This window comes from Polistes canadensis, unplaced genomic scaffold, assembly GCF_001313835.1.
Source record: "Polistes canadensis isolate GaletaPanama2010 unplaced genomic scaffold, ASM131383v1 scaffold_34, whole genome shotgun sequence".
Classification (NCBI taxonomy): domain Eukaryota; kingdom Metazoa; phylum Arthropoda; class Insecta; order Hymenoptera; family Vespidae; genus Polistes; species Polistes canadensis.
The window spans coordinates 601,934-619,322 of NW_014569581.1; the positions used below are offsets into that span (position 1 = coordinate 601,934).

Consider the following 17,389-nt stretch of genomic DNA (forward strand, 5'->3'; position numbering starts at 1 on the left):
CTCTCTCTCTCTCTCTCTCTCTCTCTCTCTCTCTCTCTCTCTCTCTATGCGTGGCTTCTACACCACGTTAGCCGTTTATTCGCATAATCTTCTATTCCAAATTCTAATAGCTATACACCTTTTCATTTTTTATTTTAATACCATAGCATTAATGTTATTGCGCGTTGAAACAATTGTTTTTCAATCCTTCTTTGTATTTCTTAGATTAATGACGGAAGAAAAAAAAAAGGTAACTTTCCCACGGGGAATAAAGAAAGAAGAAAAGAAAGAAAGAAAGAAAGAAAGAACTCGATTTATTACTGGCCGATTACTTTTCGCGTTGTCCTTCCTTGTTCCTATATAAATTGCAAATCTGCCGTGCTCGGATTTTTCAGTCCGCCGTTCAGTAATTTACATACATCGATCCCTTGTTCAAGAGAGAGAGGAGGGGGGGGGAGGGCAGCAAGAGAAAGAAGAGAAGGATAGAAAAGGAAAGGCCTCGTAACGATGGGTGTTGAAGCGAAACAAGTAGCTTGGCTGACACGAATATCCCACCGACATGGAAGTTTATTGTAGTAATAAATCATGTCCTTATCGCGTTACCATTGAATTGGTATTAAAATATTTCCACGTTGATTTTAATTCCACTTTCTGTTCGGTAAAATAAAGAACGAATTTGTGTTTACACCTTTAACATACCATTTTTGTCAAGTTTCTTTTGATTCCAACGTTGGATATTTAAAACGAATTGGAATCCATGGGATGGTAAATCCATCCATCGAGCGTGAACCATCTGCATTGCGAGATTCCACGTTATTCCATCCGCGAGAGAATCGAGGAAGCCACGCCCATCCGGATATCGATTCGTTGACAGCGCGTTGCTTTTCGCTTACCACCCGTCGGCGGACGTGCTTTGCTTTTCGACCAAATTTACCAAAGAAGAAAAGATAACTTCTAACCTATATCTTTTTTCTGTATCTCTTTTTGTCAACTCGTAAAATACTATATTATTTTGGAGACTGCCGGAGGAGGAAGGGAGAAAAGAAAAAGAAGAAACAAAACGTACGTACGTAGTCAAAGTCGAAATGTCTCTCGTTCAAAGACCAATCAAAATCCATAAGAGCGCGAATAGAATACGTCTAAACCCTATGTTTCTCCCCTTTCCAGTTAGGAAACCCACAAACCTTCATTACCATCGACCGCCGCCTATTCAAATAAACATACCCGGAACACTCGGTAAACCCCTTTCCTACCCTTTACCTCAGACCACCCTATAGAGAGTTTCTAATACTATGGGGATTGTGAAAACGGATAAGAGATAAAGAAAGGAAAGGAAAAACCGATGAGCCGAGAGCCATTTCCATGTTTAGTATACTTTGTCATCGACTTTTGTTTCTCGAGGCGGACAAAATTTTTGACCGGTGATCATCTCTTTTGGTATGAACCGTATCATAGTTTGGCTACAGTTATGACGGATTACGTTATATAAGTCTGAAGTTGTAGAGAGAGAGAGAGAGATATTCTATATATGCAATACAGAAACGTTCGAGTTTGAGGTAGAAGCTAGGAAGGAAGGAGTTTATGGTGATGGTGGTGGTGGTGGTGGTGGTAGTGGTAGTGGTGGTGGTGGTGGTGGTGGTGGTGGTGGTGGTACTGCTGGCGAAGTAAAGAAGAGAGGGAGGAATAGAGAAGGCTTGGAAAGAGGGGAAGGAAGGGAGATAAAGGTGGCGGGGGTTGTTTCATTGAGGGGGTGTTTCATATCGACCGCCACTTGGCTCCGCCTATCAGGAGACGCCGCCACCATGCGATCTCTCACCCGCACTTCCTTCCAAACCTCGTCGAATGCAAACAACGACGTGGCCTGTCCGCTAACCTCCACTCGATAACAATCATTGCAACCGGGTGCATCGCTATGCCAGCTTGCACACAATCCCTCTTTTCCCTTGGTGGCACTTCCTATCGCGCTGTTAGCTACAACGTTGATACTTTGCCCTCCGGATATCTTTCACCCTTATCGTCACGTTTATTCCTATCGGAAAATATTCAGGGACTAATGATTTATGTACATTTGTATATATATACGCTCCTGTATGTATATATAAGGGTTATTATAGTAAACCTATTTTGTAACGATATTCGTGATAATCCTTAAGCTTTTATATTACTGTGCCTCGTCCGTTTTGTTTTTTAACTTTTTAACCCAAACACGTTAGCTTTAATTTCCTTTTTACATATTACTATTTTTTTTTTACGTTTTTACGTTTTTTTTTTTTTTTTTATTTTTCTCTTTTTTTTTTTTTTTTTTTTTTCATTATTCCATTCCAAACAACAAATCGTAATATCTACTTATGCATTTATCCATGTGTACATATTTACCTGCTTGTTTGTTTGGTATTTTTTCGAACGAAAATGCCTCGGTAGAATTGTGTTTTACTTGATTAAAAACATATTTACCATTGTGCGATTTTCACTACGATTATTATTACATGCCGATTTTCCCACGATAAAGCGAAGGTTTGCGCGCGTGCACCATTATACCCGGGAACAATCTGTTCGTTCTGCCGACCTGATTGCGCCAATCAGTTATGATTGCGTACCGACGACGACGACGACGACGACGACGACGATGGACCCAAACGTTCGACTGTAAACACACACACACACAAATGCACGCGCGCGCATTATATTTCTCTTTCTTTCTCGCGTTGCCTCGGAACGAGTTTTCGATTTTATATCCGTTCTCACCTGGCAAGGAAGAAAAAAAAAACACGAGAGGAGGCTGGCTAACGAATCGAAACTCGCTTAATGCCACGATCATCATCCGTGCACCGTATTTCATCTCGTTCACGAGCCATTCTCTGGAAGACCGATTCGATCAAAATTACGTCCTTACCGAGTAGTCTCTTGTATTTTTCAGACCGGAAAAAAAAAGAAAAAAAAAGAAATAAACCATCCACCACGTCGCATCGAGTTAGGAATCAAAGACGAAGGAAAAGTGGATAGGAGGGAGGGTTGGCTCATTTTACGAGCGTTACAACTTGTTTATTTATTCGCCAAAAAGAATGCTTATCGACGCGACGGTATAAATAAGTTTAAAAACAAGAAAAGAGAAATGGGTACGCAACTAGGTAGAAAATAGTTCTTCTATCTGAAATGAAGCGAGTAAAAGCCATATGCAGTATTTATTACGTCTCCAAAGTTGTTTCGAGAGGGTGCCCAAGTTAAGATGGGATTTATTGGTTCTTTGCAAATATGATATATTTTTGTTCCTTTTTTTTTTTTTTTCTATTTCCTCTGTTCGTTTATTTTAAGCGTAAATAATGGTCCTCCGTTTGTTATCGATAAGAGAATGCACGCGATCATCGAAGAATCAATTTTCGACTCGATCGTACTTGTCGGCGACTTTTCAATTTCACGATGGATTGCACCGTCGCTCTTGGGGAGCTAAGCCGGTATTTGACGTGGCCTCGACATCAAAGAAACTCGTAATACAGTGTACTCGTTGTGTTATGTGTGCAAATCGCGCGCACATGGACACACCTACGTACGTACGTACGTACGTACATTAGCACAGGTTCGCAAAAGCAAATACGCTCGTGGATACGTTGGTCCATCGTCGTCGTCGTCTCGATCTTTGAAGTACCAACTACGTCTTTGAGTTTCCTTTAAAAAGATCAAACAAAAGAACAACAAGAATACGGAAAAAATATATTCTAAACTGACAGAGATGAAAGAAAAGAAAGAAAGCTCCAATCAAAAATACGTATTTTCGCGATATGTATATATAATTATTTACTTTAATTATTTATATGAATTTTATGAAAGCTTTTAAATGTTAATACGCTCGGAACTGTCCGATAATGAAATAAATTTGATCACGGAGTTACGAAATAATATTTAATACCGTGTAAACTGGCGTTCATGCATAATCATACGTGTTGGTAGGTGTACGCGAGTGTTAAGAGGGCGCAGGTCAATGTGGGACTAGAGTAATACTATTTCGTTCTATAACACGAGAATATGGAATTATAATAGCAGAGTGAATATACCAAGCTGTAGATTGCGGCAGCAGGGGGGTGTTGGCGTTACAGTGGCTGTTGTCAGTACACGTACTTACCTTCTAAATACAGGTCGATTCACAACAAGTTTTCATTCTTTTTGTTATCATTACAAATTCGTTAATCTTTTCAAATATAATTGTAAAACGTTTATGGATATCATATTTTTGCCTAATAAAATGATATCAAGCCGTGTAGATATATATTTAGGGATACGTTTACGTATTAAAGATAAATAGCTATAATACATATTTAGAAGTTTTCCTCAAAGCGATAGATCATTTGCTAATTACATCTTGGTATACGGCAAGGCTCTCTGGTATAAAGTCGAGATTGATAGAACGATAGAATAGTTAGAGAAAAAGGCGTACACTAAGACACATGGGTACATAGAGCACTAGCACGCATCGTCGATTTCACATTGAATATCGCCACGGGCAGCAGCAGCAAATGCAACACAGCAACAGCAGCAGCAAATGCAACAGCCGCTGGTTAAGAGAGCAGCAACTTGTTACGATGTTCGTAATACTGTCGTCGATCGTATAAGATACGGAAATCGTTCGGAAGCAATGTCGGAGATCGAGAAAATCGTTCTCCGGTTGATACGATAATGCGATTCGCATTTGTTGGATGCTAATACTAGTATTTATGAAATCGTTCGATAGCTTAACGATATTATCTGGATATAAGGAACACGCACGACATGCGCATACGCGTATACAGACTTTCACGTGCATGTATGTATGTAAATGTAATTGGTAATAGGGAAAAAAAGGATCGACGTAATCATGGGATCATTAAAATGATTTACGATGGGTGAATGTCGCGTTGATCGCAGTCACCTTTACTTCATTCTCTTTTATGGTTAGTCGGATAAAAAGTTCCTTCGTGCTTTGCCTCGGATTTCAAAGGATAAGGACTTCACTCTGACGCGAAATGAATGAACGATATCGCTAGGAACGCCCATACAAATTATATAGTCTTCTTTGCAGACGTATAGAGAGAGAGAGAGAGGAGACTAACGTGCGTATATAGAAGGTGTTAAACTATAATATATATTTGTGCATGTACGAACGGAGGCGCTTGTCAAGCAACGATTATTCGCACCTTTCTCGTGTTTCGTGGTTGCGCTTGCTTTGTCAAAGAGTTTGTTGCGAGCACAGACAGGGATGTAAAGGATAGCTTCGATAAAATGCAGTCCACGCAAAAACCGCTTCCCAATCTGCTTACTTTTTTCTTTTACTCTTTCCTTTATTTCAAACTTGTAGTAGTAGGTATACCCCCTTTGTTGCTCTCTCTCTCTCTCTCTCTCTATATATATATCACTTTTCCTTTCCTGACTCGATATCGTCGTTCGATATTCTTGTAGCTTGCTCATCTCTTTCTCTCTCTATCGTCAGTGCCGTAGGACGCATTTTGTGCGCACTTTTATCGCCCCTTTGCTTCTTATCTTTCTTTGGTATCCTCTATGAAACAGTGTGTATATATATGTATATCAGTCGTTGTATTCTTTCTCTCTCTCTTCCGTTCCTCCCTCTTTCCCCCTGTTTAGTTCGATCCTATCTTCATTTCTTTCTTCCTCTCTCATTCCGTGCAAATTCCCGTCCTTCTCGCATACGTGTACGCGCACGCGCGCACATACACGTACACTTACACCTGACGCTCTCAACGCTTTCTATCTCCTTTCCGTAGATACTCAATCTCTTTCTCTTTCCATCATTTTATCCCTGTACGTTCGTTTCGTTTCGTTCCGTGCCAGCAAACATCTACTACATCTTTCTCTTTCTCTGCCTCACCCATACACACACACATACATACACATGCACTCATCGTGTATTCACATTTACGACTCACAGCCGTCCCTTTTCTCTTGGTAGTATTCGCAACTTCGGCCTACGGCCAACGCATACGTTCACCCGCATATGTTCACACGCATATGTTCACACGCATACATTCACACGCGCGCAGGAAATTCGTGTGACGGATGCACGAGGCTTCTCTCAGGGCACGAGACAACTTTTCTCAACACCGACAACGGGAGAGAGAAATAAAGATAGAATGAGGAGCGCAGCGTGCACGTGACTGCACGCACGAACACACACGCTCGCACGAACACACACGCTCGCACAAACACGCGCACGCATACAATCGAAGCAGCATGATTCGGTCTCTTTGTCAGCCACCCACTGCGTCTACGCAGAAGCAAATCGAGAATTTCACGCTTATTTGCCCAAATGATCGTGTCGCTTGCTTCGAGACCCGTTTTTCAGGATATTCCTTATGTTCTAGGAAAACATTGCTATTCTTAATATGATCCTGACACCATATTTGATTAGTTAAACTCTCAAATAATTATACCGGCCAATAAAATTATGAAAGAAGATAATATTACATATCTCAACTGAGTAGTTAAGATATGAAATTGAAATTTGATACCATGCATGAGAAAAATATTCTTCGATTTCGTTTGAAAATACCCGACTTTACTGCGCTATTGCAAATCCGAAGGCAGAAAATATGTATTTTTTCGTTTGAAGGTTATCGAATCTGGAGATGGAGTTTCTCTATTGATTTATAGGATTAAATTACATTTCCTTCGAAAACTGAAAACGAAAATAAAATGAACGCGAACAACACGAGTGCTCGTAGATCTTCTGTTATATATATAATCGTACCATCGAAGAATATTGTTCTTATACTTGGGATCACACAAATTTCAATTTCATACTTTTACTACTTGTCTCGCATGAATTCACATATAATCTCGTTATTTCCTGTAACTACTAGTTTTAGCATGTAATTAATTTTTTTTCGTCTATTTTCCCAACAAGGATTTCCACGATTTAACTGAATTATACGATCTAACGCCGACATATATAGATACGCGTACGTACGTGCTACGTGTATCAGTTTGCTTATTAAATGAACCCTACTAACCGCTTTGACGACACGATCGAGGGCTGGGAATCGTTTCACGAGCCATGCTTTTCAACGCCCCCACCCCCTCTTACATAAAATTTAGTTATATGTGGCGAATCAGAAGGGTAGATATTTTACCAAACGAAACTCCACATAGCAACGCGCTGATTTTCCTGGCTCTAATTTTCACTAAACCAACTACCCTTTCTACCAATTGCAAAGGGCGTTTATCTTACCTAATTAATCGTTCGAGTAGCAATGATAAGTCATGACCGTGATTATTTCATGTTTTCTAAACCCTTCCCACGTCGTCCCTTTCCCTCCGATTAGGCAAATATATACATATATATGAATTAATACGTCTACCTTAACGCATGTACACACCATGCATATACTTATAGGAACGTGAAATGACGACACGGTATTTGTTGCATCGTACATTTTGTTGAATCGGTCTTTCTAATTATAAAATTCATTTTGATAATTATTTCCACTCAATTCACATTACACCGGCACATATACATATGTATATAATTGATATTTTTCTTTTTGTTCTTTTGTTTTTTTTTTTTGCTTCTTTTTTTTCGACATGTCAAGCTTTCAAGAGCAGATACGATCGTGTATGTCACCGCAAGACTAGAGAGCAGATGTCGATCAGCCCTTTTATACAACGGCGATCGGATCCATCTAATCCTCTGGCTTCAGGCTTGTTCGGGAAGATAGGGATGAGAGAGAATTTAATATACTACCAGATGACTCAGAGATATGGTCATGCCGTTTGTCTCTCTATTGAAACAAAAAACGTTGCTTTCGATCGCACACTCTTGCTATTTTCCTCAAACGTGTCTAATATCCTCTCAAACTTTTTTTTTAATATAATACACAGATACGCACAAAAAAATTCAGAAGAACGTATAAAAATATAATATATTAACAATGAACGGAAAATAAAAGGATTTTCGTGAATAATTCGTTACGAGGTGGAATATGAAAGATAGAAGGGAAAAAAAGTGGTAGGGTGACGGAACCGGTAGTTGTAGCAGTTGTGTTGTGCAGTATAACATGGGTTGCTTTAAAAGAGTAGAAGAAGAAAAAAGAACGACTGTACACACATTCTATTCAGGAAAAGTCGGCGGTGCTTTGTAACAAGCAACACCGACACAATCGAAAAGGCGAGATATTAGAAGCCGCAGAAGAGAGCTTTGCTCTCGCATTTGGCCAGATGCAGGAGACAGGTAGTAGCACTCGTGTTAGTTTTCACGTGCGACTGTTAAAAAGGCAAAGAAGGATCCCCGAAGCTGTTATTAATGGAAAGGGATGAGGGAAGCCAAGCTACTATGCGCGTTTACCCTTAACACGAGCCTCTTCGTGTAGTTCATTGTGGGGTCTTCCACGAGTCTCTTCCAACAGAGAAAAAAAACAGACGAAAGAGAAGAGAAGAGAAAAAGAACAAGAAAAAGAAAAAGGAAAATAAAAAAGGAAGAGAGAGAGAGAGAGAGGACCAAAGCTGATATATACACGCTTACATCGAGGATACATAGACGTTCTTGCTTCATCCTTCTCTCTCTCTCTTTCTCTCTCTCTCTCTCTCTCTCTCTTTCTCTCTCTCTCGCTCTCTCGCTCTTTATCAAAGAGGCGTGACGAGGGTGCGCTCTGCGAAAACCCAAGAGAATCGAAGATTCCTTGTACGAGCTTTACTCTCGTGCTATGTATGTATGTTCTCTCTCTTCTTTCTTTGTTACTCCTTTTATTGCATGTTCACGGTATTCTTATTTGCTACCGCCTACGCCTCGCATATATATATATATATATCTTCTCGTATTACTCTTATATGCGCACTTCTCTCTTATTTCTCTACGTTTTCACGTGCACACGTGTATATACATTGTGGGCGTATGCGTAAGTAGAAAGACGAGCATCTTCGATCTTCCTTCTCTACGCTTGGATAACTCTATCTTCTTTGGTAACAACACTATGAACTTTGATATTTAATCATATTTGTTTGAATCCTTCCAAAAAGATGAGTATGTATTTATATATTCTTATATACTTCATTTTGGAGAGATATGTATGAATATACGAAATAGAATGACCGGTCATTTAATCAATGAAAAAACGAATATGTAGGGTAATGTTTTTCCTTTAAGAAAATATGCTTGGTGTTATTAAGTTTTCGGAGCGTAAAAGAAATGGTTTAATATATACGGTATTTTGGATCGATCGATCAATCGAGTATACGTTTTATTGATACTCGAGAGAATATATATATTTTGCAAACTTTATTTATCGATGTTGATTCTCTCGCCAACGAAGAATCGATCCGAGTTTAATAATTATCGGTAACTTTGGTGTTTTTAGTATTAATGGCTAAGGAGAAGAATTACATCCGAACGTTTTCTAATTGGCCGCGTCACTTTATTTCTTCGCCCGCATCATCGCGTCGTGTTGTTTGTCATCGATGAAATCTATCCAATCCCCTTCTTTCTATCTTTCCGATTATTCCTTTTTTTTCTCGTCTCTTGGGTTGCGATGCTGAGAGGAAAGAAAAAAAAAACAGATAAAAGAGAAATATACTAACAGATAGACTGGAGACGAGAAAAAAGAAAAGAATGGGAGGAGCAGAAGGACAAGAAATAAAAGAGGAAAGAAAAGAGGAGAGAAAAGAGGAGAGAAAAGAAGAGGAAGAGGAGAGTTCTTTGCAGAAGGAAGGAGGGCGATATAATAGAGAGGCGGAAAGAACCATGAGCAAAAGTGAGGGAGAGGGAGAGAAAATGAAGGTGCCTTTGTCTCGGCGCAGAGAGCCGGCATAGAAGCCAACCACGGTGCGCCGACTCCTTCGTGCTCCTTCGTGCTCCTTCGTGCTCGTTCGCGTTCCTTGGTCCTCCTCCTGCACCATGGTCCCTTCGAGCTCCCTTGGTTCTCTCCCCAGCTACGCTCGTCGTGACACCGTGCGGCCTTCGGCGGAAGACGACCAACATCGTCGTCTTCGTCGTCGTCGTCGTCGTCGTCGTCGAGTTGCCAGAGATGAAGATGAACACGGCAATGACGTACACGAGACCTACAACTTTTTTTCTATGTTAGAACAATAGCCAACTTTCCCTCTAATTTTCTACTATTTTTCTATTTTCGATTCCGTTATAATACACGTCATTTTTAAATGCGTACGATTTCAATTCCATACTCGAGCAATTAAAAAAAGACATAATATTTGTTTTAATAGTAGATAACATAAGCAGGAAAGTGAGCGTATACGCAGTGTTAGGATAATGGAACATCTCGATAGTGGAGCATGCAAACATGTGTCTACTATCGGAAATTGGCAACGAACTTTTCTCACCTACATTTGCTATACTATCACTATGCTACTATTATTATTATTGCTACAACTATGTACTGCTTGCCTTTCGTTCTCCAAAACAGTAATTTCATTTGCATCTCCGTTACTTCTCATCACGCTTTAGATACAGGAATTAACTTGAACCACTGAATTTCGACCTCTCCAGAAGTTCTCGTTAATCTCTTATATATTTTTAAATCGTTGAATAATTCGATGAAACAAGATAGAGATGCTTGTGAATATCAAAAGCGAGGGAAAATTGGAATAAAGGAGAGGGATAAAGAAAAAGAGATCCTTCCAAGAGTTTACACCACTCGAGAAAAATATAAATTTCAAATATGCCGCGTCTCCTTCGATACAGTCGTCGTGTATTTTTTGTTGAGAAAGGGGCATTCGAAGTCAGTTTAATTAAACGAAAGGTGGTGGTCTATGCAACGAGTTTTACGAAGATTTTAGGCTCTCCGTTGACTTTTTCCCTTTTTCTTTTTTCCTCGGGGAAATATTTAACGTGATCTGGGTAAGCTACGTGCATGCTTTTACTTGTACGAGACATCGTAGAGTAGCTCGCTTTAATCGCCGTAATAAAGTGCAAATTAAATGCTGGGATCGAATCGCTTGGCTTTGCCAGGGAATAAGAAAGAGAAAAGGAAAGAAAGAAAGAAAGAAAGAGGCAGTACGACTTCCACCCTTTTTCTCATCGCAGCAGTGATGGGTTCTATGAAGAGAACAAAGGAAGCTCGTGGAAAGAAGAATTTACAAGAATTGTTGATGTACAAATTTAAAGAACTCGGAGAATCTTAAATACGAGTCATTTTGCTCGCTTGAGAGATGATAATCAGTCGATTAATGCCGAAGCATTAAGGCGTACCGACGTACATATAGTAGTAGTAGTAGTAGTATATATACTGCTTTAAATTTTCAAGCCCCTCTTCCCTTGTCTTAACGGCTTTGCTAATGGTAACAGCCCAGTTTTGTCTGAAAGATAGAGAATACAAGCTTTTCATATAAACGCGGTCGGTAACACGTTCTTATCGCAACGAGTAACGGATTAACGAAAAAAAAAAGAATAAATAAGAATTATTATTTGAGAAATGTGAATTTTGTCTGATGCAATTATTCTCAGAATTTAAATGATTTTGTTTAGTTGAAAAAAGATAAATTTGTACGTAATATCATAACACGACGATGAAGAGCAACGTGGCCCTTCGATCACTAGCGACGAGCCTGCACGGAGTTAGTCGAGTGTTGCCGAGTTTGGTCGAACTCGGTGGAGGCCCGCAGCCATGTGTTGTGGCCTGTCGCCGCGAGTGCTTTGTGACAAGGGAGGTGCGGTGTCTGGATTTTTTTTCTCTTAGTTTACTCTCTCCTCTTTAATCGGCAAACATCGTCAATAATTTTATCGCGAATATAATTATAATGTCGTTGAAAATGGACGGCTCGCGATACGCGCGGTGCTTGTGAACGTGTCTCGTTAAACTGGAGTTTCGAACGACGACGAGGACGAGAGGAGGACGTCGGAGACGATTACGAATACGACGAGGAACGTTCTAGCTGGAAAAAAAGTCGACAATTTTCTTCGAAAAAAAAAATCAGAAAAAGTGTGTGCTAGTGCAATAATTAATCCTTTCGCTTTGATTCCGTGAACAACGTTGCTAGTGGTCGTTGACGATACTCAGACGGGGGGACAAAAAAAAAGGAAAAGAAAATAATAGTCGACGACGGCGAGAAAAAAACGTTGCTTCGATCTCTCGCATCTCTCTGGCATCTGTACGCACGCGTGTACGTGTGCGTGTGTGTGAGTGAGTGTGCGTGTGTGTATGTGTGTGTATTCGCGTGTGTATATGTCGTGTATAACGTGCTTATTATCATTTCGTCTATATACATACTTATATACGCGTGTGTAGAGTAGCTTGTTGTGCCTCGCGGGTGAATGCGAGTGAATGCGTGTGAATGCGTGTGAGCCGCGTAACATCGTGTGTCTCGTTTCTTAGCACGGTTACTTTCGGTATCGCCATCTCTTTCTTTCTTATCGCGGGAGTAACTGCGATCACCGAGGACGACCGTACAGTGAAAAGAAAGACGGATACGTACGAGTAATAGAAGATAGACGAAATAGACAAAAAGACAGAGTCGAACGATCGGATATATATGCACGGAAAGAAGACAAACATATGCGTATGCATTACGGTGAGTTCAAAGAAAAGTAAGAAAGGTGCGAGAGAAAGAAAGAAAGAAAGGAAGAAAGAAAGAAAGAAATGATCTCTCGAGTTCGTGTGTGCACGGGGAGTTCCTTTGGGTGAATGGATGTGCGCGCGCATTCTTCGCGCGTCGTAAATCGAAGGAGCGAAAACCTAATCGTTGTCCTTCGATTTTCTTCATTTGAGAAATACAATGAAATGTGAGGGAGGGGGGAGGGAAAGGTAGAAAGAATTTCTTCCGTTAATTGCAACGGAAATAAAAAGATAAAAAACAAATTTTCTTGAAGGTAGATAACTTGTGGTTGTAGGAACCCTTGCGGAAGTGTCCAACTTACGAGAACCATCTGTTTCTCTTGTAAATAAAGAGAGAGAGAGAGAGAGAGAAAGAGAGAAAGGGATATAGTAATGGTCGGTAGGTACGAGAGAGGCAGGTGTCTATCCAGTGTATTACACCGTTGGAACGAGTTATCGATATTTTCCGGATGTAAAAATTGCAAAAGGAAAAAGTACTAAAGGTCTTTTTGCTATTATTTTTAGTTTGGAAGAAAGACGAGAAAGATATATGTATATTTTCTTTCTTTTTCTTTTCGCGGGTCCTGAATGTTCTTCTTCCCCCCTCGCATCATGGTAAGCCACGTATAAAATACACATTCGTTTGATTCTCTCTCTCTCTCTTTCTTTTTCCTTTAGAAGAGTAACGCGTTCTCTCGTGCGCATGCTCCGTTCGTCTACGATCTCTATCCATGTATCTATCTCTACGTTACGTATACTTACATCTGTATTAGTCGCGCCCGGCAAGAATCGCGCGCGCATAACATATACACACGCTCAAAACTACGGACGCGTAAACGCCGTATTCTCGTATGCGCATGTTCTCTCCCATTCTCTCTCATTCTCTCCAATTCTCGTCTATCTTGACTCGAAGTATTATTTTTAAATGGACGCTCGGATAATTATATGTCGTGTTCAAAGGCCATACAGTTTCTCTCTTTCTCTTTATTTCTTTATTTCTTTCTTTTTCTTCTTCATTCTCTCTTTCCCTTTCTCTCTCTCTCTCTCTCTCTCTCTCTCTCTCTCTCTCTCTCTCTCATGGGACGCGCGTTACGATAAGGAATGGAAGTGCCTTGAGCACTTTACCTCCACGGACTGGAAGATAATTTACCGAGCTCGATTATGTTCCTAATCGGTTTTTCTATGCGATCATAGATTCGTTCTTTACAACAAGACAAATCGATTTTCTCCGATCATTTATTGTACGATCATTTAATTCCGATCATTTATTTCTAATGTATTTCGATATTACACGTTATGCACACATTATACGTCGTTGTTGCTTTATTATTATCAAAATAATTCTTGTAAAAGTATTCGTTTTATAACGAGACACGGAAACTTTTGACACATAATTAGTCATGTTGAACTTTTAACCGGTCGTAATCGATACGCGTAATCGCTGAAAGGATGTTTTTTAATTAGCTTTTTATTTTTTAAAAATATCTTTTTATCTTTGTTGCCAAGTAGTCGAAATGAATTGATTTTATGTGTACGCGCGATAAAATTCATTTTTCTAAATAATGGAAAAACATCGTTTGACTTTCGTTGTAAATTGTGATTCGTAATTATTGGAAATGAATAATCGGTAATAAACATTGATAACATTCGAACTCTTGTATATATAAATAATTAATAATTATGTCGATAAATCGATATGCGTTTCGAATGGATTTATTTATCATCGCCTAGTCGATGATCAGACTAGTATCCCACCAGGTTTCACGATACCTCACGTTGACCAGAAAAATCCCAACTTCCTCCTCGATGTTTCTTATCTTCTTATTCATTTTACCGTTAGACTTGATAGATGATTACTCGTAAAAAAAATAACATTATTGCGATGACATTATGTAAATTGTTAAATAAAAGGAAAAACAAGATAAATTGAACATTATTTTTTCCTTACGCAATCTATTCTTCCAAACGAATGAATAAATTATCTACCAATGTACGTGGACAAATAATAACGAAGAAAGTCTTTGCCTATTTAAAAGCAAATTAAAAAGAAAATGTGGTGGGGGGAGGGAGATGTAACAGGACGCGCAGAAGAACGGTTGCGCATGCATTCGCGCACGCACTGTCGAACGCACTGGCGCACGCACTGTCGAACGCACTGGCGCATGCACTTGCGCACGCACTGGCGCACGTTCGTGGTCAAATTGAACGACTAATACGAGCACGTAAGGAATAATGCAATCTTACGAATAGTTTGTACAAAAATTAACCAAAACATCATGACGATAAGTCAAACAATTTTTAAAATGAATTTATACTTTACGAAGAAGGAAATAAAAAAATATTGAAAAATTAGTAAAGGTCTTCTCGCATTAACTTAAAAATATCATCATGGGATTTTTGTCAACCTTTCGCATCCTTTAATTATTGTACCATTGGAGAAAAGAAAGAGTCTGGTCCGCCAGGAGCGATTTAATAAAAGTTTTGTGAATGTGTTCCAAGTCGACGCTTTCGATCCTCTCGCGAAACTGAGAGCGAGAGAGAGAGAGAGAGAGAGAGAGAGAGAAAACAAGAGGAAAAGACTGTCCCTGGAGAAGCTTTGCTGCGAAGTTCATTCGCTGTTAGTCGGCTCCGTTTTTTCATTAAACTAAGTGACTTCCTCCCGGTCGTCGATACATATACCACCACCCCGGTAATCCCTTTAAGTGCTTCATTCGATTCGCGCACACACTTTAACTCGCAACTAGTAGGAAAAAACGAAGACGATAGTACGACGCGAAAACGATTTCGGACGATGTTCGTATTGGCAGCTCGACCTTCGTTTTTTCCCCTCTTCAAACCCATAACGACGATAATTTGTTCAAGACGATTTCATTTATTTTGTCACTTCGTTCTGTCCAATTTATCTCCCCGCGATCTTTTATTCAGCTATTTTTTTTTTTTTTAATTACTTTTCCCTTCATTAAATGATGTATCAATGTGCGATCATCTAAGATTCGAAATAAGTCACGTCTAAAAGGATTAAATTATAAAAAAGCAAGTGTACTCAATTGAATTGTCTTTTTTCTTTTTTTTTTTTCCAATACATTTCTCGAAGAACATTGTTTTACAGCGACGACGATATTTCATTTTGACGAGTGCGATAAAGCGAAGAATAAAAAAATGCGATAAATAAGGAGAAAAAAAAAAAGAAAGAAAATTGGATTTCGCAGCGTTGTCTCGTACAATGCAATCACTCGATCGACGTTCATGGTGTCAGCGCCGGCGTAAAGATCATCGAGATACGTTCTCCCCTGAACCCCTAGTTTCCTCTCCCTTCTTTTACTTTTTCTTTCTTTCTCTTGGTGTACCTATATACAGAGATGAAAAGAAGAGCGTGTTAAAGCTAGGCTTCGTGAAACACGCCTCGTTTCACAGGGGAAGAGAGATAGAATAAACCAGAGAGAGAGAGAAAAAGAGGAAAAAAAGTCCCCGGAGGTATATAAACGCAGGAACGTGGTAACTTGCGACAGGATCGTAAGTTTATCTCTCAACGAGCTACGGAAAGAGCTAATGGCGAGGTGGAACGACGTCGAGCTGCTACTTCGACGAGAACGTCGATGCTAAAGGAGGCACAATTAAAAAAATAAAAAAGCAAAATAAGCAGATAAAAAGAGAAGAAAAAGTTAACATATTGCATTATTAACAAACACGTACAAGGATCCTGGTGGGTGATTTTTGTATGCAATATGTAAGGCGTTTCACTTTGGCTATACTAATAATTGAATTTGAATGATTTGTTCAATCATTGTTGTCAAAGATATTATTGGATTTGAGATAGTTGAAAAATTGACTCGTATCTTTTGTGCTAGATCGAAATCCAAGGCCACTTAAAAGGCCACTCAAAAGGCCTTTCACTTTTGGTTTGAGTTGAAAATTTTCGGTACCCTCGTCGTATGAAAAAAATGTTCACACGATACTCGAGAAAAGGAGCATTTGTTCGGGGAGGGTAAAGAATTTCCGTGCGCTCGTTTTTCTCGCGAATGAAAAAGTCGTCGAATGAAAAGCAACTACGCTCGCGCGTCCTATCTCTTTCCCTTTCTTTCTATATACCTATTGTATATAGTATATAACTATAGAATCTCTGTTGCACTATGTCTCTCGTATATGGCTCTCATAACGACAAGGGAACTCGTCTAATCTATTATTTATCAATCGTAAAGTCTTTAGAGGGACTAATTCGACGAGTTAGCCGCCAGCCGTTTCCTACTTTGGCTTTGCCCGATACACCTAACTGGTAAACGTTTGTTAGAACGTTCTCATCGATTAGATTCTCTTCGAAAATCTACGTTTACTCGGGGAACAAGGAAATCAATGTTTAATTATCGCGTTACAGGTGAAGCTTTGTGGATTTAAATACTTTAGTTAATGAAATTTTGATTTTTATCAAATATTCTAATGTATATATAATAGGTAATAGATAAATCGTTGGTAAATCGTATTAAATTATGTTTTCAAGTTAATTAAACATCATTACGTTGTATTTTTGAGAACATATATATTTTAGAGCTAATATCTTAACCTTTTTGTATACTTTATTTCTCCGATTAAATGTGGATTTTGGTATTTTCGAGGGGACGAAAAGATTCGAATCGCGCAATAAATCTGTACGAGTATTTCGGATAATTGACTTTTAGTTGGTACGTTAACGATCGTTAAAGCGTGTCACGACGATGTAATGAAGTGCGAGACGAAAAAGAAGAACTTCAAACGAATAGAAATAAAATAATATTAAGATAAGTTATTTCGTTCGCGTACGAGTTCTCTTCATTTCTGTCTCTGTTTTTCCCTTCGGTCAATTAGCTCGAGAGAAACCAGTACTTTCCGTCCAAGCAGTAATTAAGAAAACG

At 39.3% G+C, this 17,389-nt stretch overlaps 1 protein-coding gene across 4 annotated transcripts in view; it reads left to right on the forward strand.

Moving 5' to 3' along the window:
* Positions 1–17,389, forward strand: part of LOC106784375 (zinc finger protein 608-like) — a 140,878-nt gene that overhangs the window by 24,922 nt on the left and 98,567 nt on the right. The window contains exon 1 of one of the 4 annotated variants that reach the window (XM_014743823.1): positions 11,496–12,480. The exons of 2 other annotated variants lie outside the window; for them this stretch is intronic. The gene's annotated coding sequence lies outside the window, so the exon portion shown is untranslated. Of the gene's footprint in view, positions 1–11,495; positions 12,481–17,389 lie in introns of those variants that run through there. One more of the 4 variants, XM_014743830.1, reaches the window with a different exon arrangement.